We start from the raw sequence: 26,321 nt of genomic DNA, 5'->3' as shown, positions 1-26,321 counted from the left end.
TTAAGCATCCTACTGTATCTGCCATAGGCCTTTGTTACCTGGGCTTGGGGTTCAACACTGGGAAAATGTACTTGTTTTTAAACGGGTTCAGTGGAAAAAATGCTAGTCTAAAGTCATTATAGTGAAGGATTTCTATACCGTGACCTCACTCTCACACTCTTGAGGACATTATGTGTGGGTATGTGTCGAAATTAAAGCGACATTTTACTGCTTCTCTTTCACTGTATATGTCCATTAATATGTTATTAACATTAATATGTGTCATAAATCAAATTTCCTCACTACATGCAAATACAAGCGTTTCTGCAACACACCAGTAAAAACGGGCCATCTACATTTCCTGGTTGTAAGGAACCCAACAATATCCAGAATTCATTGCGATTTCAGGACATAGTACCGCCGCTGTCGAGGTGGATCCAGTTGAGAATGGGCGTCAACAGTTAGCTAACGTCCAGCCACTCATTCATAGAATATCAGCTTGCAAATAACTATTTATTTTTATTTTTGTATCAACAATAATTCTAACCAAGTTTAGTCATGGTGTGGTGCTCAGTACCTGGATGTGCAAACTACAAGCAAGCACAGGCTGCTGTGGTACAATTTCATTGGTTACCTGCCGAAGATATTCCTCGGAGCCGACAGTGGGTGGGGGCAATGATGTGAATACTCCCGTGCAAAGCACCCCCACATGTCCATGTTTGTAGCCAACACTTTCAGTCAGAGGATTTTGAAACGTACCTGAAGTCTCAACTGATGTGGTTGCCAGGTCGTTGAACGTTGAAAACTGCTATTCCATCTATTTTCCCCTTCACTTCAAACAGGAAGGTATCCGACCAGCCAACATTAACGCAGAAAAAAGAAGTCGAGCAGAGGTAACCTAGCTAACTTAGCTAACTAGCTACCGAACTACATTTGTTTGTCTAAACCAAAATCTAGCTAGCTAGCTTTCATAATACGCTGGCTATATATTCCAAAGCATATCAATGTAATTAGCCAGCTGCTATCTGGAGTTGTGATTTGTAACTTTGCAAGCTAATGTTAGCTATGTTAGGTTACGTTAGCTACAGCCTACTAGACTACTATAATTAACCATTAGTTAGCTAGCTAACTAACTATTGCAGAGGCTAACGTGACTGGCCTATGTGTTCTATATACATAATCTGATCCCACCAACATCAAGCACAGCACCACGAACTAGTGTAATTCACCTTTGCTAAATCTTTCCATGACTCCATGATGAGTCAATAAATATACTGGAGCTAGGCATTAACATGGTTCATGTTGTGTTGTCATAGTTGGTGTGTTTACAAGTAGACTACAACTTCTACTGTAGTTTTCTCAATATTATGGAGGCTTAGTTGATTGTTTATGCAAAGCTTTTTAGTCTAAATTGGAGAGAAGCAGAGGTATTTGTAAGGAGGAGATGGTATGGGTGACTGACTGGTGTCTGTTGGGAGTGGGTACTGAGTGAAGTTGAGCATGCATGATCTATTGACATGAGGGGAATGGGTAGATATACCCTGCAAACAAAAATGAGTCATTAGGATGTCCCCGGGAAGTCGTAAAATTGCCAGGTCAGGACATTGTGTCATGGTCCCCTGGAGGTTTTGTCTAGTTCCCGGTTTGTCCCGAGAACATCTCTGAGGACATTTTTAGGACATTCTTGGGATGTTGTGTCATGGTCCCCTGGAGGTTTTTGTCTAGTACCTGGTTTGTTCCGGGGACGTTTGTGATGGAAATGTTTGTGTTTTTCTAATAACCAATTTCTGTGTTCTATGTTTGTGCTTTTCTAATAACTAATTTCTGTGTCATTGCAAGTGACTGATTGAATAAATCCTCACTATCAGTATCTGCAATTTGGCAGGCAGTACACCCAGACCCTTGTTTTGAGAACAAAAGATATCTCCGTTTCAAGGTTTCAGCTAAGAGATAAGGGGTATTGGTCCATCACATACATGACCCAGTATTGGTCGGTCACATGAATGAAGCAAATGTTAATCATTAATTAATTATGAATGATGAATAAGATAAATCATGCAAATATAACTTGTCTGTATATAAGAGATCTAACGGGACTGCCACGTTGGAGCTCCTGATCAACATGTGTACTTTGTGCATTGAGTTGGTTGGAACCTCTCCAGTGTGCTTATAATAAAGAATCATTCATTTAAGATTGACTTTGAGTGTCCCTGTGTAGAATGTCCATGACAAGTCACCTGATGGTCACAAAGAAAAGTTATCCCTAAAAAACATGTGTTTTCTACCCACGGCACGCATACCCTAGTTTCATTATGCAACACCCCTTGTTACTGTTGCCAAGCCCATCTTGGCCCTGATTGGTGAACCACAGATCTATTCACAGCTCTTTGTCTTTTGGCAATGTTAGTGACACCCCCACACACAGTGCTTTCACCACACAATGTTTTCAACATGCATATTTTGACACGCTTTGACATACATGATTGCATTGTCCATGTTCATTTATACAATAATGATGTCCTAATTATGTCCCCAGCTGGAATTTTAACTCACAACCTTTTGGTTCACAGCATTCTGCTCTTCCTGTTGTGTCAATTAATGATTTTGCCAGTATTCCTACAATTTGCAGTGAAGCTCTGCTCTGTTAAAATACACTCAAGAAAAACTACTATATTTGTCATAGTGATTCAGGAGTAACATTAAAACGGAATAATATGTCCCACCAACATTAGGCAACTACTGAACAGGCAACTCCGGGATGTTGGCCTTCTAGACAGAGTTGCAAAGAAAAAGCTATCTCAGACTGGCCAATAAAAAGAAAAGATTAAGATGGGCAAAAGAACACAGACACTGGACAGAGGAACTCTGCCTAGAAGGCCAGCATCCCGGAGTTGCCTGTTCACTGTTGACGTTGAGACTAGTGTTTTGCGGGTACTATTTAATGAAGTTGCCAGTTGAGGACTTGTGAGGCATCTGTTTCTCAAACTAGACACTCTAATGTACTTGTCCTCTTGCTCAGTTGTGCACCGGGGCCTCCCACTCCTCTTTCTATTCTGGTTAGAGCCAGTTAGCGCTGTTCTGTGAAGGGAGTAGTACACAGCATTGTACGAGATCTTCAGTTTCTTGGCAATTTCTCGCATGGAACAGCCTTCATTTCTCAGAATAAGAATAGACTGATGAGTTTCAGAAGAAAGTACTTTGTTTCTGGTCTGTAATCGAACCCACAAACGCTGATGCTCCAGATACTCAACTAGTCTAAAGAAGGACAGTTTTATTGCTTCTTTAATCGGAACAACAGTTTTCAGCTGTGCTAACATAATTGCAAAAGTGTTTTATAATGATCAATTAGCCTTTTCAAATTATAAACTTGGATTAGCTAACACAACGTGCTATTGGAACACAGGAGTGATGGTTGCTGATAATGGGCCTCTGTACGCCTATGTAGATATTCCATAAAAAATCAGCTGTTTCCAGCTACAATAGTCATTTACAACATTAAACAATATCTACACTGTATTTCTGATCAATTTGATGTTATTTTAATGGACTAAAAATGTGCTTTTCTATAAAAAACAAGGACATTTCTAAGTGTCCCCAAACTTTTGAGCGGTAGTGTATATATATTTTTACTAAAATAGCAGTGCATATTGTACTCTTTTGCTAAGTGCAGAGTTGTATTATAGGTAATGAATGTGTGGGGCACTTCTGAAATTCTGGAGACTTTGTGGTGCAGCAGAAAGATCAGTTTCCCTGAAATCCAGAGGTTGTGAATTCAAATCCCAGGTGGGGTCATATTGAAAGTCAGTACTAAGTGATCAGATCAAATTTAGTCATATTGTGATTTATTAAAGATTTGTACACAATTTTAGCTGAACAGCGTACCACAGCTTAAAATCCCGATACCATTTCATTTCTTTACTTATAATGGTTTGGGACACCTGGGACCATCTCATGACAAAAACCTCCAGCAGACCATGACACAACGTCCCAAGAACGTCCTAAAAATGTCCTTGGGGACGTTCCTGGGACAAACCGGGAACTACACAAAACCTCCAGGGGACTATTTCACAACATCCCAAGAACATCCCAAAAACTTCCTCAGGGACGTCCCCGGGACAAACCAGGAACTAGACAAAACCTGCAGGTGACCATGACACAATGTCCTGACCAGCAACATAAGCCTAATGTTTTTATATTTTCAATCAGAAAATCCAAAAGACTTAATCTTCTCTGTTTTGTCTTTATAAACACACAGGCCATCTGGAGGCATTGCACAGTGCTCTCCTGAAGTACAACTCAAACTGGCAGCATTTTGGGCACCTGGGCATGAAGGGAGAGGACACATCTTGTTATCCCGGATTATAATGAGAATGTGGGACGCAAACAAGCCCGGACAGCCAAAGGTATTTATGAAAGCATAATCCCCACTTGAGAAAACAAAATCACCAATACACAAGCCAAGGGCTCCTCAAAATGTTCACACCCTTGCAGTCAGTTCTTTGGCATAGGGGAGATGGGCTGTTAGTACACTCTTCTAGCCTATTTACTCTATTGATGGCAGTGCTTGTCTACTCAACAGCACGACTGTAGGTGCTCATACACAACAATACAGTAGACTATCTGCAAGTCGAGCCCCCTCAAACTTTTCACACCCCTGCATTCAGTTCGTTGGTATGGGGACTATTGTTGGCAGTGCTTGTCTACTTAACAGCCCAACTGTAGGTACTTATAGACAACAATACACGTCTATACTGTCTACAAGTCAAGCCCCCTCAAGCTGTTCACGCCCTTGCAGTCAGTTCTTTGCTAACAGCCCATGTCAATGCCCCGTTATTGATTCTGAGTGTAACAAAGCACATACCAGTCTATTGTACCCATTTCTGTTTAAAGATAAACATGGTTTCTTATATGGTTACACAGCCTCATGATCAGTCTTCATGTCTTTCCAGGAGACTTGCCGTACAAATAAATCTTCTGCAAGAGGTCGAAGTAGTAGGTGGCGAAAAAAAATGTATGTTCTTAATGTTTTGTTCATTCAGTGTTTTATATTCTATAGAATGTTTTATATAATCTTTTTTACAAGTGTACTGACAAGTGACTAAATGATTCCAGCTGCATCAGAAACCAATAAAGTGTTGACTTCTGGATCAATTCATTGTGATATTCATGAAATGTATTTGAAATTAACTACCTACAATCTTCCCACTGGGCACAATCTGGTTGAGGAAACGTAAGATGTGTCCGGTCCCGGTGGCATGCAATGAAACGTGTGGCTTTCTCGTGGCTTTCTTTGGCAAAATAACTATGAATTACCAGATTTATTTTCAAATAATTGTCACCATATAACATATTAAGGTGTGGAAAGTTCACTGTATTACAAGGAACAACAAACAGGTCTATTTCGCTCCAGCAGCTAGCATAAACTGTCCGTACGCAATTCACCTGAGGGAACATGGCGGCTCTCAACACCTAACAAAATAAAGAGCTGGCTGTTACTAACCAAGAGATTGTTTGTGGAGAAAATTACCTCTGCCCTTGACTTGCAATTAAAACCAGTAAATTAATATCTTAATCCGCTAACTTCTGAAGTGGATACCTACTCAACTAAAGTGGAAAGTTTGAAGACAGAGGCCAATGTGACAGAGCGGCGGCGACTGTCCTGGAAACAGCGCAAACTAAACTATTACTGAACAAAAATATAAACGCAACAATTTCAATGATTTTACTGACTTATAGTTCATATAAGGAAATCAGTCAATTGAAATAAATTCATGAGGCCCAAATCTATGGATTTCACATGACTAGGCAGGGGTGCAGCCATGGATGGGCCTGGGAGGGCATAGGCTCACCCACTTGGGAGACAGGCCCACCCACTGGGGAGCCAGGCCCAGCCAATCAGAATGTCATTTTCCCCACAAAAGGGCTTATTACAGACAGAAATACTCCTCAGTTTCATCAGCTGTCCGGGTGGCAGGTCTCAGACGATCCCGCAGGTGAAGAAGCCGGATGTGGAAGTCTTGGGCTGGCGTGGTTACACGTGGTCTGCGGTTGTGAGGCCGGTTGGATGTACTGCCAAATTTTCTAAAGCAAAGTTGGAGGTGGCTTATGGTAGAGAAATTAACTTTAAATTCTCTGGCAACAGCTCTGGTGGACATTCCTGCAGTCAGCATGCCATTTGCACGCTCCCTAAAAACTTGAGACATCTGTGGCATTGTGTTGTGTGACAAAACTGCACATTTTAGAGTGGCCTTTTATTGTCCGACGCACAAGGTGCACCTATGTAATAATCATGCTGTTTAATCAGCTTCTTGATATGCCACACCTGTCAGGTGGATGGATTATCTTGGTAAAGGAGAAATGCTCACTAATGGAGAGGCAAACAAATTTGTGCACAAAATTTGAGAGAAGTAAGTTTTATAGAAAATTTCTGGGATCATTAATTTCAGCTCGTGAAACATGGGACCAACACTTTCCGTGCTATTTTTGTTCAGTATAGTACCACTCCCGTTTTGAGAAGACCGCCTGTGAGGGTGGGAACACAATTGGACAAGGAAGTAGGGCTCCCGTCAAGCTATAGTCTTTACAAAGCCAGAGGGAATTTGTCCAATCGCTCTATTGAACAAGGACAACCATATCTATAGGCTGCTAGAGTGATCGTGCAATCGGCGAAACACAAAGGCCACAATGATTGCTGCAAAACTTGACTCCATTCATTTTTAGATCAGACAGCAGGCTCAATCAACCGATGACGTCATTGGTTGAACTCTCCCGGTGCGAAAAATTCAAAAATACCGCCTTGGTGCATAATTATGTCTCATCACTCATAATTAGGTAAGGAGACTTGAAAAAGTTTCCCTTTAAGGGATGTTTTTATTATGGTCTTTGTCCATGTAGGTGTCCCAGATAAAAGCAAGCAGCTTGTTACTTTTCCTGAAACTATATAGAGACCCACAGATATTCATGCATCCATAATAGTCTCTGAATTAGGTAACTACAGAATCCATTATACCCCGTAATGAATTACCGGTAGGTACCATAAAAAGAGCCATGCAAAACATTATTTGAAAATGTTCCTATTTATAGTTTCTTTGGGGAAATGCATCCCTCTGTACCAGATATGTTATATCACAGCTGTTGTGGTCATGTGCATTTTGTCCTGTTTTTACCTTTATTTAACTAGGCAAGTCAGTTAAGAACAAATTCTTATTTTTAATGACAGCCTAGGAACAGTGGGTTATCTGCCTTGTTCAGGGGCAGAACAACAGATTTTTACCTTGTCGGCTCGGGGATTTGATCTTGCAACATTCCGGTTACTAGTCCAACGCTCTAACCACTAGGCTACCTGCCGCTGTAACTTATCCCATCTCGTGAGCCTGGGGAGACATCTATTAGTGTAACACCCTTAAATCTCTCTGTGTGTGTTTAATGAAAAGGTGTCAGTTCTGACACTCCTATGAAATAGATACTATATTCACTCAGCCGCGGGAATCACCCCCTGAAAAATCTGAACACAGAATCAGAAGATTATTCTTTTTTTTTTAAATATTTTTTTGCAAAAGTAGTGCACTGGGCCTTTAATAGTCTTGCATTAGTGGACCGATATAGCCTTCTGCAGGACCAGCAAAATGTTTTCTCCAGCCTGAAAGCAATCAGATGTTAGCTATAAGAGTAGCATGTACTGTAAAGAACATTAGTCTTTCAAGACATTTGATTCTGCATATTACAGTAAATGGTACGATTCTGACGGGAAAGAGAAAATGACAAATTCCTTGATTTTAAATTAACTCCAAGTGGCCATTTAGTCTCATCTGTGTGTAAGTGGTTTATGAGAACAGTGACAGGCCTCATCTGGCTCTTATGATATAATCTAGCTCTTAGTCCCAGAGAGAGGATGGGGGGGAACCTTTAGCCATGCTGTGCTAGGGGGTGATGGGCTCTGCTGAGAAGGGACCATGCTAGTCTGTAATCCCTGTGAAGTAGTTCAGCCTCCACGGCTGCTGCTTGCCTGCCACCCACTCCTCCTCCCCCACTGGTAACACAAACAAGCTCACTGTGAATGGAACTCAGGAACTCAAAGCAATGTTCTGAGGCACGGTTGTGCCAATAACACTTAAAATGACATTTTCTCTGGAAAGTCATGTAGAATTTCCCATCTCAGACTGAGTACTTGACTGAATTGGGGTTAGAAGTGCTGTTCTGGAGGAATGGGACAGCGAGCTTGTAAACTCCAGAGAATTCCAAACTGGGAATTGCTGGAAGATAGTCAGAGCACCTAGCAGCTGAGTACGTGTGTGTGTGTGTGTGTGTGTGTGTGTGTGTGTGTGTGTGTGTGTGTGTGTGTGTGTGTGTGTGTGTGTGTGTGTGTGTGTGTGTGTGTGTGTGTGTGTGTGTGTGTGTGTGTGTGTGTGTGTGTGTGTGTCGAGGACATCTGTGTGAGTTCTTGGGAATGTAGCTTAAACTAAGCATCTGCTGTGACTGTGTTGCTGGTGTATTGTACAGCTTGGGAAGTAAACAGCTCTGTGAGAAAGCTGGCACTCTAATGCAGTTAGCAATAGGCTACTAAACTGTATGTAGCTGAAAACCATACAGATCCTGTAATGAATTATAGAATCATTAATGCCAAAAACCCTGTTTATAGAGCTTTGTGACAGGATGTGGTACAGACAACCAACTCCTACATATTATATTCTGGTAAGAGCAGACTCTGTTTAGGTGCAGTGCAGTTCACCTGTTCAACTTCACATACAGTGCATTCTGAAAGTATTCAGACCCCTTGACTTTTCCACATTTTATATTACAACATTATTCTAAAATGGATTACATTGTTTTCCCCCCGCATCAATCTACACACAAAACTCCATAATGACAAAGCAAAAACAGGTTTTTAGAAATGTTGGCAAATGTAATAAAAATAAAAAAACTTAAATGACATTTACATAAGTATTCAGACCCTTTACTCAATACTTTGTTGAAGCACTTTTGGCAGCAATTACAGCCTTGAGTCTTCTTGGGTATGACGCTACAAGCTTGGCACAACTGTATTTGGGGAGTTTCTCCCATTCTTCTCTGCAGATCCTCTCAAGCTCTGTCTGGTTGGATAGGGAGCCTCGCTGCACAGCTATTTTCAGGTCTCTCCAGAGATGTTAGATCAGGTTCAAGTCCAGGCTCTGGCTGGGTCACTCAAGGACATTCAGAGACTTGTCCCGAAGCCACTGCTGTGTTGTCTTGGCAGTGTGCTTAGTGTCGTTGTCCTATTGGAAGGTGAACCTATGTCCCAATCTGAAGTCCTGAGTGCTTTGGAGGTTTTCATCAAAGATCTCTCTGTACTTTCCTCTGTTCATCTTTCCCTTGATCCTAACTAGTCTCCTCGCTGAAAAACATCCCTACAGCATGATGCTGCCACCACCATGCTTCACCGTAGGGATGGTGCCAGATTTGCACCAGACGTGATGCTTGGCGTTCAGGCCAAAGAGTTCAATCGTGTTTTCATCAATCTTTTTTCTCATGGTCTGAGAGTCCTTTCGGTGCCTTTCGGCAAACTCTTTTGGCATTTTACTGAGGAGTGGCTTCTGTCTGGCTACACTACCATAAAGGCCTGATTGGTGGATTGCTGCAGAGATGGTTGTCCTTCTGGAATGTTCTCCCATCTCCACAGAGGAACTCTGGAGCTCTGTCAGAGTGACCATCGGGTTCTTGGTCACCTCCCTGACCAAGGCCCTTCTCCCCCGATTGCTCAGGAAGAGTCTTGGTGGTTCCAAACTTTTTCAATTTAAGAATGATGGAGGCCACTGTGTACCCCCTATAGGACCTTCAATGCTGCAGACATTTTTTGGTACCCTTCCCCAGATCTGTGCCTCGGCACAATCCTGTCTATGAGCTCTAAGGACAATTCCTTCAACCTCATGGCTTGGTTTTTGCTCTGACATGCACTGTCAACTGTGGGACCTTATATAGACAGGTGTGTGCCTTTCCAAATCATGTCCAATCAATTGAATTTACCACAGGTGGACTCCAATCAAGTTGTAGAAACATCTCAAGGATGATCAATGAAAACTGGATGCATCTGAGCTAAATTTCAAGTCTCATAGCAAGGTCATTGCAGGGTCTGAATACTTATGTAAATAAGGTATTTATGTTCTTTATTCTTTATAAATTTACTCAAAACCTGTTTTGCCTTTGTCATTTTGGGGTATTATTTGTAGATTAATGAGGAAAACATTTTATTTCATCCATTTTAGAATAAGGCTGTGGAAAAAGTCAAGGGGTCTGAATACTTTCTGAATGCACTGTACATAATTTTACAAGCTGCAGATGAGGTATCTGCTTGCTCCAGTTTAGTGCATGCATTCACGAATGTCCCAAGCAAAGCCACAACACATATCAGGACTCAGGACTGTGTTATACATAACCAATGTCCAATATTCCCTCAAAAAAAATGTAATGCACTGGGCAAATTTCAGGTCTGCTGAGCACAAACTTCAATGTTGTGAAAATTGTGTGCACTGAGGCTGTACCCACTTTAGGTTACAGTTGAACAGTGTGGCTATTTGATCATAATGTAGGCCTACCAGAGTGGCCTACCATCAAAACTATGGAAAAAATGCATCCCATACCATTGTATCATGTAAAAGTTTATGCCATCTCGATTTAGAACAAAAGTTAGCAAAAATGTCCAGTCATCAAGCTAGGTAAAATATCATTTTAAATATGTTAAAGTGATTAATAAGACTGAACTAGATCAAAGGTAATTCAATAATAAATATTGTGTAGCACCTTTAACCAATAGCCTAACAAATGAACAACTTGAAAAAATACAAAGACTTTTGATTGTCTTTATTAAGACATCCTCTACATCAAATTTCAGCCAGACCGACCAGCCAGCCCGGGCCGCTTGCACGCCCGACCCCCACCAGTCTAGTCGATAACTCAACTGTCTCCCAACACAATTTCCTAATTCAATTTCCTTCCCAGTTCATTCCCAAGGGAAAGGTTTGAAAAAAAAAACGAAAAAACAACACATATACCTCAAATATACATTAACACACAGAAACCACAAATCCTACATATAATTAATCTCATAGGACTAATAGTACTGTAGAGCTCTTTTTACTTGCATACAATATAGCTGGGTCGCCTCATCCTGTCAATGTGCGGGGGTACAGGTTAGTCGAGGTAATTTGTACATGGAGGTAGGGGTGAAGTGTCTATACATAAATAATAAACAGCGAGTAGCAGCAGTGTACAAAACAAATGGGGGGGGGGGGGTCAATGTAAATAGTCTGTGGCCATTTGATTAATTGTTCAGCAGTCTTATAGCTTAGACTTGGCGCTCCGGTACCGCTTGCCGTGTGGGAGCAGAGAAAACAGTCTATGACTTGGGTGACTGGAGTCTCTGACAATTGTTTGGGCTTTCCTCTGACACCGCCTAGTATATAGGTCCTGGATGGAAGGAAGCTTGGCCCCGGTGATGTACTGGGCCATATGCACTACCCTCTGTAGCGCGTTACGGTCAGATGCCGAGCAGTTGCCATACCAGGCGGTGATGCAACCAGTCAGGATGCTCTCGATGGTGCAGCTGTAGGAACTTTTTGAGGATCTGGGGAACCATGCCAAATCTTTTCAGTCTCCTGAGGGGGAAAAGGTGTTGTCGTGCCCTCTAAATAACTGTCTTGGTGTGTTACGACCATGATAGTTCGTTGGTGATGTGGACACCAAGGAACTTGAAACTCTCAACCCGCTCCACTACAGCCAAGTCGATGTTAATGGGGCCTGTTCGGACCGCCTTTTCCTGTCATCCACGATCAGTTCCTTTGTCCGCTAGGGATTGCCTAAATAGGTATCCCCCTGACATGGGCATGCTTTCATTGGGCATGCATTTCTTAACCACTATAAATGCTTGATTACACAGTTTCTTCAGATAAGTCTCCAGTAGCAACATTTCCAAGCAAACAAAAACAGGGAGAAGGGAGAATCTGTAGACATGCTAAAAATAAAAAAGAACATACTCTTTGCCAGAATTCAGCCAGCCTTCACAAGACCATAACATATGCAAATATGTCCCCTTTGTGTTTTAAACCTCCAGCAGAGGAATGACATTTCTGAGTGCATGTAATTCAGTTTCACTAGCATTTAGTACGTTATATGAATAGCCTTAAATTACAGTAATGTATGTCTGACATGATATGAACATGACTGGGCATTCAAACATATCTGTATGTATTTATCATCAGCAATAGCTTCTACCAGGTCTTCCTCACATCTTTGTTTTACATGTTTTGTGTCTAGAAAAGCCTCTATCAACCCTTGATACAGTTTGGAAGTCAACTTTGAAGGTTTGTCAGACTATAGCATCTGGCTTGTCCAGTGTTTGCTGCACAGAGAGAATAAAAATTCACCTCACCCCGTCACAGACTGGTCTTGCCTGGCAGCATGACCCTGCTGAGACCCCTGTCACCATCTGATCCTCTTAAAATGAGGCATCACAAAGAATTACCTTGGTGTACATTTCTACATTATCCAAGAATAGAATCAATGGTTCAATAATTTAAATGGGGGGGGTTATGCGGTCCGACAGAGGTCTTTGGGATGAAAATATTTTTGTTGTCCCACAAATCATTTGGAAACGATCCTCTTTTAGCTTTGTATGCAATTAGCCTACTTATTGTATTAAAAGCATATATTGTTCGCATTATTCACACAGAATTTGCTGCTTCAACTTCAGTAGCCTACCTCTCCTAGTTGGGCGTGAGAGTTAATGCCCCTGGCACGTGTGGGCTCATTGAAAGAGATGGAGGCCTACATGGGAGGAGAATCACGTGACAGTTAACTTGCATATGAATTTAATTTAAATATTTTTACGCTGTAGTTGATGACAGTGTCTGAAAATAAATATTGATAATGGAAAGAAGTGGAGGGCGCTCAACCAACGTGAGTTGAAGTGCAATCAAAAAATATAAATCATCATTGAAAAGGCACAACGCGCACATAGGTTAGGCTACTATGGTGAGCGAGCATTGCACACTCAATTTTCAAAAAGTAGTGATTACCCATTTATCTCTGCCTGCAAATCGTCCTCCTAAAAGCTATGCTATATCCTATAGGCCTTTACAATGGTGATTTTAGCATGTAAATATTGGTGGGGCAGGCCAGTAAAGCCACTAGACAACACAGCACAACACTAAACAATACATTAATTGCACTATAATGGTGACAAACGGTGCCCACAAACTGTTAGGGCCTACGAAGCTGTCCCAACAGCAGAGCTTTCTTTTCAGCTGTTACGCAGAGCGGAGCAGGTGATCCCAAGAGCAGACTCAGACGAGGAGACTGGGATAAGGTAACCAAGGTATTTATTGAAAAAGATGGGATGCAGGCCAGGGAAGCTTGGGCAGGTTGCAGGGAGCCAGGTTCTGAAGCTGAGGCTGGAACTAGGGGAGTTGGGGCTGGGTAAGCAGGTCCGGAGAGAAATCCAAGGAAGCAGTAGAGTGGGGGATCCAGGACAGAGTAGCAGGACTGACGAGATGTGGGACTGGACACAGGGACCAGAGTCAGAGCGGACAGAACTGTAGTGGAGAGGAAAACGGCGTCAGGCAAGGGAAAACAGGCGCAACACAAAAACAGGATCTATGCAGGAACAAACAGTTAAAAACGCAGACTGACTGAGTAGAGGTTACGATCTGGCAGCGTGGAAGTGGCAGGCCTGAGTATTTGTAGAGGTCTTGATTATGGAACAGGTTGCAGCTGGTGGAGATTTGCTCTGCCTCCAGCACACCTGTCTCTGCCCACACAATCTCTCTCTCACACACACACACACACACACACACACACACACACACACACACACACACACACACACACACACACACACACACACACACACACACACACACACACACACACACAGAAAGAGGGAGAGAGCACTGGGGGAGTGGCGGCAGGGTAGGGAGACACAGGATGAGCAGTAGAGGGTGTGGCATGGAGTGAATCCTTAACACTGCTACACCTGGCTATCAGCGGAGCATTGTCTGGCAGCAAAACAGTTCATTCAGCCTAATTTACTGCCTTTAAAAAAACATAGCTGATATGGCTGACTTGCATAAATAAATGTGGTTTCCACTGACAATTGAAATGTACAAACTATGGCATAAGGGGATGACGAGCTGATAAGAGGCAATCCACAATTTTTATTAAGCAATTAATGTGCGAGCTAGGACGGACGTAGTCAATATAAGTATTTGTTCAGCACTTTTGAAATGTACAGTGACAGAATTCAGAATATGGGCTGTTCTTACAGTATTCTCCCTGTACACCAAGTCAGAACCGTAGGATAAATAAAGGTGGCATATAAGCAGACCATGAAAGCTCTTACAATACACGATGATGACATTTCTCTAAAACAGGCTATGGGCTACTTGTGCACCACCAAGTCAGAACAGTAGGCAAAATGATGTTTATTTATTTAACCTTTATTTAACTAGGCAAGTCAGTTAAGAACAAAATACAATGACTGCCTACCCCGGCCAAACCCGAAAGAGGCAGGACAAATTGTGCGCCGCCCTATGGGACTCTCAATCATGGCCGGATGTGATGCAGCCTGGATTCGAACCAGGTACTGCAGAGCCTCTTGTACTGAGATGCAGTGCAGTAGACCACCGCGCCACTCGGGGTGAAAGGGACCAAATAGTTAGGGTGAGGCACATGGGCTACAAACAGCTCACTACACAACAGACACTTAGTATTACTTCGTTAACTACAGTATACATCGCCCCGGCATATTACAGTGGCTTGCGAAAGTATTCACCCCCCTTCACATTTTTCCTATTTTGTTGCCTTACAACCTGAAATTAAAGCTAATACTTTGTAGAGCCACCTTTTGCAGCAATTACAGCTGCAAGTATCTTGGGGTATGTCTCTATAAGCTTGGAACATCTAGCCATTGGGAGTTTTGCCCATTCTTCAAGGCAAAACTGCTACAGCTCCTTCAAGTTGGATGGGTTCCACTGGTGTACAGCAATCTTTAAGTCATACCACAGATTCTCAATTGGATTGAGGTCTGGGCTTTGACTAGGCCATTCCAAGACATTTAAATGTTTCCCCTTAAACTACTCAAGTGTTGCTTCAGCAGTAGGGTCATGCTTAGGGTCATTGTCCTGCTGGAAGGTGAACCTCTGTCCCAGTCTCAAATCTCTGGAAGACAAACAGGTTTCCCCTCAAGAATGTCCCTGTATTTAGCGCCATCCATCATTCCTTCAATTCTGACCAGTTTCAAAGTCCCTGCCGATGAAAAATATCCCCACAGCATGATGCTGCCACCACCACGCTTCACTGTGGGGATGGTGTTCTCGGGGTGATAGGTGTTGGGTTTGCGCCAGACATAGCATTTTCCTCAATTTTTATCTCATCTGACCAGAGTACCTTCTTCCATATGTTTGGGGAGTCTCCCACATGCCTTTTGGCCAACACCAAACGTATTTGCTTATTTGTTTCTTTAAGCAATGGCTTTTTTATGGCCAGTCTTCCGTAAAGCCCAGCTCTGTAGAGTGTACAGCTTAGTGGTCCTATGGACAGATACTCCAATCTCCGTTGTGGAGCTTTGCAGCTCCTTCAGGGTTATCTTTGGTCTCTTTGTTGCCTCTTTGATTAATGCCCTCCTTGCCTGGTCTGTGAGTTTTGGTGGGCGGCCCTCTCTTGGCAGGATTGTTGTGGTGCCATATTCTTTCCATTTTTTAATAATGGATTTAATGGTGCTCCGTGGGATGTTCAAAGTTTCAGATATTTTTTTATAACCCAACCCTGATCTGTACTTCTCCACAACTTTGTCCATGACCTTTTTGGAGAGCTCCTTGGTATTCATGGTGCCGCTTGCTTGGTGGTGCCCCTTGCTTAGTGGTGTTGCAGACGTTGGGGCCTTTCAGAACAGGTGTATATATACTGAGATCATGTGACACTTAGATTGCACACGTGGACGTTATTTAACAAATTAAATTACTTCTGAAGGTAATTGGTTGCACCAGATCTTATTTAGGGGCTTCATAGCAAAGGGGGTGAATACATATGCACACACCACTTCTCAGTTTTTTATTTTTAAGACATTTTTGAAACAAGTTATTTTTATCATTTCACTACACCAATTTGGACTATTTTGTGTATATCCATTACATGAAATCCGAATAAAAATCAATTTACATTATAGGTTGTAATGCAACAAAATAGGAAAATGCCAAGGGGGATGAATACTTTTTGCAAGGCACTGTACATAATTTATGCATTAGCATACAATACATTTTTAGACTCACCTTGTTGTGCTGTGCTCACTTGAACAGGAAGGTGGTGCGGCAGTCCTTCGTGGGTGTCACGTCCTGACCAGTAAAGGGGTTATTTGTTATTGTAATTTGGTCAGGACGTGGCAGAGGGTGTTTGTTTTATGTGGTTCGGGGTTTGTTGGGCTATGTGCTTATGTAAAAGGGGTGTTTGTTTTATGTGTTCCGGGGGTTTTTGGTCTATGTTCTATGTAAGTGTATTTCTATGTTAGTTCTAGTCTTTCTATTTCTATGTTTAGTTAATGGGGTTGACCTTCAATTGGAAGCAGCTGCTCCTCGTTGCTTCTGATTGAAGGTCCTATGTATAGGGGTGTTTTTGTAATGGGATTTGTGGGTAGTTGTCTCCTGTTTTGTGTCTGTGGACCTGACAGGACTGTTTAGTGGCGGTCATTGTTTTGTATACGTGATTTGTTTGTTTTTCCTTCTTTTAAATTAATAAAGAAGATGAGTATACACGCATCCTCTGAATTTATGGTCTTTTCAAGACAACTGGGAACTCGGGGAAAAAAACAAGGTCGAATCATGACGTCAGTGATCTTCAGGTCGGAGCTCTAGAAAGAGGCCATAGTTCCCGACTTTGAATTCCGGGTTGGATGACCATTCAAAACATATGTTCCCAGTCTGAGCTCTTTTTCCCAGTTCAGAGAACCAGTCAAAAGTTTGGACACACCTACTCATTCAAGGGTTTTTTATTTTTACTATACTGCTCAAAAAAATAAAGGGAACACTTAAACAACACATCCTAGATCTGAATGAAAGAAATAATCTTATTAAATACTTTTTTCTTTACATAGTTGAATGTGCTGACAACAAAATCACACAAAAATAATCAATGGAAATCCAATTTATCAACCCATGGAGGTCTGGATTTGGAGTCACACTCAAAATTAAAGTGGAAAACCACACTACAGGCTGATCCAACTGTGATGTAATGTCCTTAAAACAAGTCAAAATGAGGCTCAGTAGTGTGTGTTGCATCCACGTGCCTGTATGACCTCCCTACAACGCCTGGGCATGCTCCTGATGAGGTAGCGGATGGTCTCCTGAGGGATCTCCTCCCAGACCTGGACTAAAGCATCCGCCAACTCCTGGACAGTCTGTGGTGCAACGTGGCGTTGGTGGATGGAGCGAGACATGATGTCCCAGATGTGCTCAATTGGATTCAGGTCTGGGGAACGGGCGGGCCAGTCCATAGCATCAATGCCTTCCTCTTGCAGGAACTGCTGACACACTCCAGCCACATGAGGTCTAGCATTGTCTTGCATTAGGAGGAACCCAGGGCCAACCGCACCAGCATATGGTCTCACAAGGGGTCTGAGGATCTCATCTCGGTACCTAATGGCAGTCAGCCTACCTCTGGCGAGCACATGAAGGTGTGCGGCCCCCCAAAGAAATGCCACCCCACACCATGACCGACCCACCGCCAAACCGGTCATGCTGGAGGATGTTGCAGGCAGCAGAACGTTCTCCACGGCGTCTCCAGACTCTGTCACGTCTGTCACGTGCTCAGTGTGAACCTGCTTTCATCTGTGAAGAGCACAGGGCACCAGTGGCGATTTTGCCAATCTTGGTGTTCTCTGGCAAATGCCAAACGTCCTGCACGGTGTTGGGCTGTAAGCACAACCCCCACCTGTGGACGTCGGGCCCTCATACCACCCTCATGGAGTCTGTTTCTGACCGTTTGAGCAGACACATGCACATTTGTGGCCTGCTGGAGGTCATTTTGCAGGGCTCTGGCAGTGCTTCTCCTGCTCCTCCTTGCACAAAGGCTGAGGTAGCGGTCCTGCTGCTGGGTTGTTGCCCTCCTACGGCCTCCTCCACGTCTCCTGATGTACTGGCCTGTCTCCTGGTAGCGCCTCCATGCTCTGGACACTACGCTGACAGACACAGCAAACCTTCTTTCCACAGCTCGCATTGATGTGCCATCCTGGATGAGCTGCACTACCTGAGCCACTTGTGTGGGTTGTAGACTCCGTCTCATGCTACCACTAGAGTGAAAGCACCGCCAGCATTCAAAAGTGACCAAAACATCAGCCAGGAAGCATAGGAACTGAGAAGTGGTCTGTGGTCCCCACCTGCAGAACCACTCCTTTATTGGGGGTGTCTTGCTAATTGCCAATAATTTCCACCTGTTGTCTATTCCATTTGCACAACAGCATGTGCAATTTATTGTCAATTAGTGCTGCTTCCTAAGTGGACAGTTTGATTTCACAGAAGTGTGATTGATTTGGAGTTACATTGTGTTGTTTAAGTGTTCCCTTTATTTTTTTGAGCAGTGTATTTTCTACATAGAATAATAGTAAAGACATCAAAACTATGACATAATACATATGTAGTAATTAAAAAACGTGTTAAACAAATCAAAATATATTTGATATTCTTCAGTAACCACCCTTTGCCTTTATGACAGCTTTGCACACTCTTGGCATTTGACATAAACACTTAAGAGGACCATTGGAAGACAACCTACCACCACCCCCAGGTCCTATATCTGGCTCCTGTCCCTCTCCTTAGCCCAGTCTGCTCCCTGAAATAGCCTTCACCGCCTCCTGGCTTAGGCACTGCTAGATTTGTCTCCCGTAACACTTCCTCGCCTCAGCTCATCGCAGTAATCAGCCAAGAGATAGAGGAGGAGGAAGTCGCAGGACAGGAGCCAGGAGTCAATAGCTTGGTCAGGACATGACAGGGTGGGCAGAGGAGAGGCAGACGACTGGAGGCGTAGGAGGGTTCGAGGGGAGGGGGTTTGGCTGTCTGACAACACAGGCTTGGCTTCTCTCCACTGGCCTGTCCAGACTCTTTCTATGTACGTTTTAAATTGGCTGGGGTTCTCTTAAAGTAACAATGTTAACTCCATGTTTCTCAAAAAATGACAGATTATTTACGTACGTCATTAGAGACGTAGAAACGTATGCCTTGGATGTCATAATTGTTTAGACACCATTTGTTTAATTGTGTGTAAGAGGCATAGCAATCCAATATACTCAAAACAAAGCACTACTGTCTCATACTATTACCAGATATGATATTGTTACTGTGTCTTAGCTTGGCTTAATTGTCTCTTCCTCAGAGTTTGCCCGGCAGGCATAGTAGCACTGTACAGTAACTCTCCATGGGCAGAACAAGTCATATCTGTGTCCGGAGCATTTTTCCCACTAATTTGTCTTTTAATCAATCACATCAGATCTTTTCACATTATTTTAGGGCTGATCTGATCGTTCAAAAAAACAATTTGTGAAAAAAATATCCGAATTTGTCTGCCTGTCTAAACGCAGCATAGGAGGGTTGAAAGGTCAATACTGTGCTAAGGGTATTGCTGGTATTGATCAATTAGCCTGTGCGCTTTCTTATTCTCAGAATTTCTTGAGATGATGCAGGAAAGTGGGATGATGTTTCCCTATGGGAGTGTGCCGTCTCATGTGTAGCGTCGAGTGGGAATAGGTTGACAGAATGGGAATGTTACGGCAACGTTTCCTTATAATTGGTATAGTATAGATTATTTGAAAAATGTTTTGTGCAATACTCAGAAAATATTCCCGGAATAGTACGAATTTAGTTATGTCTTCTTGAAAATGTTTTTGGACATCTTTAGGCCTTCCTCTCCACACCATAGGTAAAAATAAAGAGGGACACCCAAAATGTCTGTCCCCATTCTGTTTCTCCAGGGGAGTGTTGTTCTCTCACGTGCTGTGGTAAGTAGAACTGCGGTGGATCAGAAAGGAGGGCCCTGAGACTGTTGACCAGCTTCTGGTTTACAGTGTGGGACAGATATTTATCTTAGCTGACATTGTCAGTGTGCTCACTACTCCTCCTTCTCATTAATTGTGTCTGAGAGAGATGGGGAGAAATTGAGAGAGAGAGAAAGAGAAGCTGACTGGTAGAACTGCATTATTGTGTCATTGGCTTGTGAGTAGCTGACACACTCAGACTGAATCATCATCAAACTACTGTGAAAGTAACAGCAGATTTTTCTTTTAGCGGACAGTTTCACAATACCGCAAAGCAAAGTTCAAACCGGTGTCATTCTGTAAAGAGGTTATGTGAACACTCAAGTACAATAATATATACACAATGTTCTCAGGTGCTGCCACATTGTCATGTCACATTTTCAGGCATTGGAATGTATCAACTGAATACATTGCTGTAGTATAACTCATAAAGAACTTTATCATTAGATGGCATACTGGATTGAACCAGTTCCAGTTTGGTGTATCAATAAGCAATATCGTGCTGGAAAAGTACCAACAGAATGTTAAGTACGTCACCCAGAAAGTGGTCACCATTGTTCTTTTGCCTCACTCTGAAACAAAGCTGATGATAGTGATGCCTTCCTTTTTTTATTATGGCTAAAATAAGAGGATAACCTTTACCGCTCCTGAATGATGTTGTTCCTTACATTTCCCTTGGCTTTTCTCCAACACTCTGTACTTTATCTTTGTGCTCTGTTCAAAGAATAGCTGAAACACTCCTTGTAAATTGGTTAATTATTTCCCAGGTCCATTGTTCAATCTCACTGGAAAGTATTGTTCTACATGGTGCCACAAATGAAACAGTGAATGTTATTTTGGATTCTTATGTCACTTCCTCCCAGTGTCTTCTTGGCCTACAGGAAGTTCTAGTGCACACACGTGTGCAAATAGTCGCATACACTGCTGGTTATTTTTGGTCCACTCGAGTACAAAAGTAGACCTCATGGATTTAACAATAGGGAGAATCTGAGATCAAGAAAAAGAGACAGAGAGAGAATCTTGGCTCAAAGCAAATATGGACTTTTTGTTCAACTACAGCATATTACCAGAGGCTCAGTTTAAACCAGGCTCACTGTTTCAATGATGAGCTAGAGATTGAATCGATCTGTGACTACTTTGAGTTTCGGGCAATTGAAGAAACTGGTTAAAAGCATATGCAGGCAAACTATTATCAAAAGTACATATCGATGTAGTCATGTTTCATGTAGTGCAATGGCTGACAAAAAAATAAACACTGCTTCCCTCTTAACGGCCCTTGTTCAGGGGAGAAGGAGGAATGGAAAGCATGGCCCATAAATCAGTAGCGCACACTCACAGGGGTCTGTCCTGTCTGTCCTGGCCCTGCTTCCATCCGCCATGACGCCTGTTTATCTTACACACTTCCTGCAGCTGGACACTGCTGGACCTGTCTCAGAAACAGACGTGCGCGAGCGCACACACACACACACACACACACACACACACACACACACACACACACACACATACACATACACACACACACACACACACACACACACACACACACACACACACACACACACACACACACACACACACACACACGCACGTGCAGACCCACACACGTGCAGACCCACACACGTGCGCACCCTCACACACACAGAAACATTCCAGATGATAAATCATAGCATTGTGGACCTGTCAGAAGAGACCCAGGAGGCTATAGCATTAGCATGGTCAAACTGGAGGAACAACAAGACCAGCTGGGTTGCCTGTGGGTCTATGGCAGCAGCACACGCACACACACACAAACGATGGCTGCTCTCTCGATCACAGCAGCCCCATTATGCCTCCCTCCACAAGCCAGCGGCTCTGGGACAGGTCAAACACAACACAGCAAGCCTATATTTAGCAACCCTCTCCTGTTTTTCCTGAATATGCTTAATGTTTTCTTAGCGTGCTCAGGCATGTGTGATCCAGAGGATATACTCCCTGACTCTAAATTGAGCAAAGTACAGTAGAGTACATTGAGGGCAGTGGTGTATTGGAGGCTATACTCACTTATTTTTCAGTGGGCATTGCATATACTCACTTAATCCCCACTGATAAGTATCAAGGTAGTGTAGCGGAGGTATACGCTTAAAGTGTTGATAAACTATTATTTCTTCACATTTAAGGCGCAGCAATGTACACATGGCAGTAGGCCCACACGTGAATGTTCCATAAATGCAATTTGCGGGATAACACACTTCTAAAATGTGCACCACACATTCAAGCGGTTTCATGGACAGACAGAGGTGGAAATATCAGTTAAAAAGAGGGGGGATTTAAAGATGCAACAACTATCATGGCTTGCTAATATGATTAGGATATTGCCTTTGGTTGCAAGGCAATGAAAGAAAGTGGAAAGAGAACCAATCGAACAGGATACGCATATGAGTCTTTATAATAATAACTGTCTCCACGTTTTTATGGTGGGATTTTGGCTACAGGCGACTTTGAAGCAAGGTAAGACATGCCTCATAATATGAAGTAAAATGTCCAGGTTTCAAACAATTAAGGAACAGGAAAAATATAGCAATGATAATGATAGACCTAATTGTCTTCTGGTAGATGGAAAGGCTTTCCCAAAAACCTTCTCTATTAACGGTTCACTAGCTACAAAACAGTCCATGAGTACCTGTCAGAATGATATCATGATTGTTTGCATCAATCCAGTGGCCATTTCATTTGCAAACTCTATCTCATGTGTTACAGAAACACCGCTAGTCTAACAGTAGTGCTAAGTGCCTGCACACTTGAATAAAAAACAATCAACATTTAATACATTTTTCCCAGACCTCAAAAGTGTTATTGTGTGGTTTAAGCATTGTTATGGCCTTAGAGCATCCAATTTTGTTGTTTTTCTGAAGAACAAAAACAAGTGTGACTTTGAGAACTAAAACCTGAAAAAATTGGGGGAAATCTTAAACCTGTGAATTTCTGATTCTGTTTATCTGTTTTAATAGTAGGCCTACTATCAGCCTGGGTTGGCCTGACTGAAAGACCAGTATGTGATTTATCATTTTAGGCCATTCAGAGTGCATGTCACTGTTTCTCAACACATTTTTCACACAGGGCACCTTTCCTTCGCCGGGCAGACTTAGAGTATACCCACTTCTCCAAGCACCACTACACCACTTATTGAGGGACACAGTCACTGCTGAAGACAGTCTCTAGGAACCTTTTCAATGACAGGACATCTTTATTTGGCATTCTTGCCTCAAAAGACAGTGTAATGGCCTCCCCCTTGCTCGGGACCTCCACCCTGACCTTGTGATAGCGTTGTTAATACTTGGTGAGACAACAACAGTCTCGGTGGACCTTAGTGCGCTCCTTGCTGATCGGAATCTAATTCCAGATTATTGTTGTTTTTCATCAGGTTAATGCATAAATACTTATCCCAGCTCAGCTTCTCTGACCTGTTTTTTTAACCCTTCCCCCCCCTCTCTCTTTCTCTCTCTTTCTCCTTCTCTCCCGCAGGCACTCCACATGAAGGCCCCCTAGGGAAGAGAAAACTACAGGAAAGGGAGAGATGGAAAAGGAGGAGTTAAGTATACAGGCCCTGGGAGTGTACTTCTGAGGTATTTCAAAATACTGGTTTTGAAATGCTGAGAAATTGCATGGATTAAGGTCAGTGGCTGGAAGCCCTAGCCAGAGCCAGCTTGAGTTTGTCTACATGTTCTATATCTGGAATGATGAAGTAGGGCCCACCCAAATAGCTGGTGATAGTAGTGTGTTCACAGATACATTGTTGTGCTGCACTGTGCACACCTGTACTGCCAAAGTCCCTTTGATAGCAGTCATAAAGATATACGGTGTTTTGTTTATAGCACCAGAACTACTCAGATAGAATACAATGGCATTTTTATTACATAGCTTCACTTATTCTGAATACCTCACTACCAGTTTTAAAGAGAAGATTGTCCTGATTTGAGCCATAATGAGATTAACTCTATAGTGTACAGTACATACTAGTACATATACAGTACATACTAGTATTCGAACTAAGAGCTTACCATTCAGACCACTTGCTGTCAATAGTTATGAGAAAATGCCTCTCATCTATTCTCCTCTCTCTCTCTCCTGTATCTACCCACATGAAGAAGAAAAATAATACTATAGTATACTATGGTATTAATACTATAAATCATATCAAATCTAGTCCAATTTTATGGGTCACACACATATTTAGTAGATGTTATTGCGGGTGTAGTGAAATGCTTGTATTCCTAGCTCCAACAGTGCAGTAGTATCTAACAATTCACAAAAATACAAACAAATCTAAAAGTAAAAAAATGTAATTAAGAAATACATAAATGTTAGATTGAGCAATGTCGGAGTGGCATTGACTAAAATACATGAGAATTCAGTATATACATATGAGATGAGCAAAGCAGCATGTAAACAGTATTTAAACATTATTAAAGTGGCCAGTGATTCCAAGTCTATGTATTTGGCATTGCCAGTGATGAGCTATGCTGATAGCAGAGTGTGGGAGAGCTGAGCCGCCCAGAGCGAGAGATGTTTACCTGACCAGAGGGCAAGACAGGGTGTGGTCAGCAACAGTATACCACTTCCCTTTTTCTCTCTCTCTCTTTCTCTCTCTCGACCCATTTATTCAGAAGTGTGAGTAAAGCTAGACTGAGTACATTGTTTGACACTGTTCAAATGGGTCTGATTCAACTTCACAATTTGCTGCTACCCATCTCTACATTTCTCAGTGGTGAAGTGTAATACTGTGTAATTGAGCTGGTTTCCCACGTCTATAAGGCGCCACTCTGTGTGATAGTATCTGTGCGTTAGTGAGATGATTCTGTTGAGATATGTTGACTCCTGTCTTGATAACATCTACCTGTAATTCAGCATTGCAATAATATCATATACTGATTTCAATGGGCACGCCTCACTAATCTCAGTAGGTCACCTGTGTGCGCGCGCACACACACACACACACACGCATGCAGACACACAAACACACACACACACACAAACAAGCAAACACACGCACTGTGTACGAGGGACAAAACCAGTTGCTTGGGAGGCATCCAAGAGCCAGCATCTCTATTGTTGAGGAACAGTGTGTGTCTCCACCTGATGGATAGGGATGCATGCTCAGATTACAGATGCAGGTCATGAAACAACTACAGGCTGGGCATGTTCACTATAGAGACACGTGAACACAGCAGACCGAACATGTTGGTTACAGTGAGCCAAACCTGTCAATACAATGTAAATTACAATGTCTTAGTGTTAATTCTATGCGATGTGAAATGCATTCCATTACCCAGTATGCATGTGTGTGTTCATGTGTGTTTTCATGCATGCGTGTGTGTGTGCATGTATGCGTGCGTGCGTGCATGTGTGCGTGCGTGCGTGCGTGCATGTATGCGTGCGTGCATGTATGCATGCGTGTCACGACTTCTGCTGAAGTGGGTGCTTCTCCTTGTTCGGGCGGCGTTCGGCAGTCGTCGTTGCCGGCTTTCTAGCTGCCACCGATTCTCGTTTGTCGGGAGCTGGCCTGCAGGGACACCACCCTTACCCTCGACCAGCTGGTGGATTTATCCATCCGGCTGGATAACCTATTGGCCACCCGCAGACGTTCAGATCAGGGTCCGTCCATTCCATCCCCCAGCACCTCCGATCCAACACCTATGGAGCTCGGAGGTGCTGCTTTAAGGGTAACCGGAGGGGGGGCTGTTTCCTGCACTACCTGTGGCCGCAGAGGATACACTGCTGGTCGGTGCTGGAGAGGTTCCCCAGGAAGTCGAGGCAGCAGGCAGGGCACTGGTGGATCATCCCAGGTGAGTATGCACCCAACTCACCCAGAGCTTCCTGTTGCGCACATGTATATATCTATAGAATTTCCTGAGTTTTCCCCGCATTCCCAGCATAAGGCGCTAGTAGATTCAGGCGCAGCTGGGAACTTTATTGACCGTTCATTTGCTCGTAGATTAGGGATCCCTATTGTTCCTGTTGATGTGCCTTTCCCTGTACATTCCTTAGATAGTCGTCCTTTAGGGTCAGGTCTGATTAGGGAGGTCACAGCTCCCCTTTGTATGATAACGCAGGAGGGTCATGAGGAGAGAATTAGTCTCTTCCTGATAGATTCTCCTGCGTTTCCTGTGGTGTTGGGGTTTCCCTGGTTGGCCCATCATAACCCCACTATTTCGTTGCAACAGAGGGCTCTCAAGGGATGGTCACGTCAGTGTTCAGGGAGGTGTATAGGTGTTTCCATAGGTGCAACTACGGTGCAACTACGGTGGAGAGTCCAAAC

General features: G+C 43.0%; 1 long non-coding RNA gene across 1 annotated transcript; it reads left to right on the top strand.

Annotated features, from left to right (window-relative positions):
- The first annotated feature begins 409 nt into the window (after positions 1-409).
- LOC106613662 (uncharacterized) lies at positions 410-26,321 on the top strand. Its single transcript, XR_001330535.2, has 3 exons — positions 410-872; positions 4,235-4,382; positions 23,528-26,321. It is a non-coding gene; the product is annotated as an uncharacterized lncRNA (long non-coding RNA).

This window comes from Salmo salar, chromosome ssa10, assembly GCF_905237065.1.
Source record: "Salmo salar chromosome ssa10, Ssal_v3.1, whole genome shotgun sequence".
Taxonomy (NCBI): Eukaryota; Metazoa; Chordata; class Actinopteri; order Salmoniformes; family Salmonidae; genus Salmo; species Salmo salar.
This window is presented reverse-complemented; position numbering and strand designations above follow the sequence as displayed.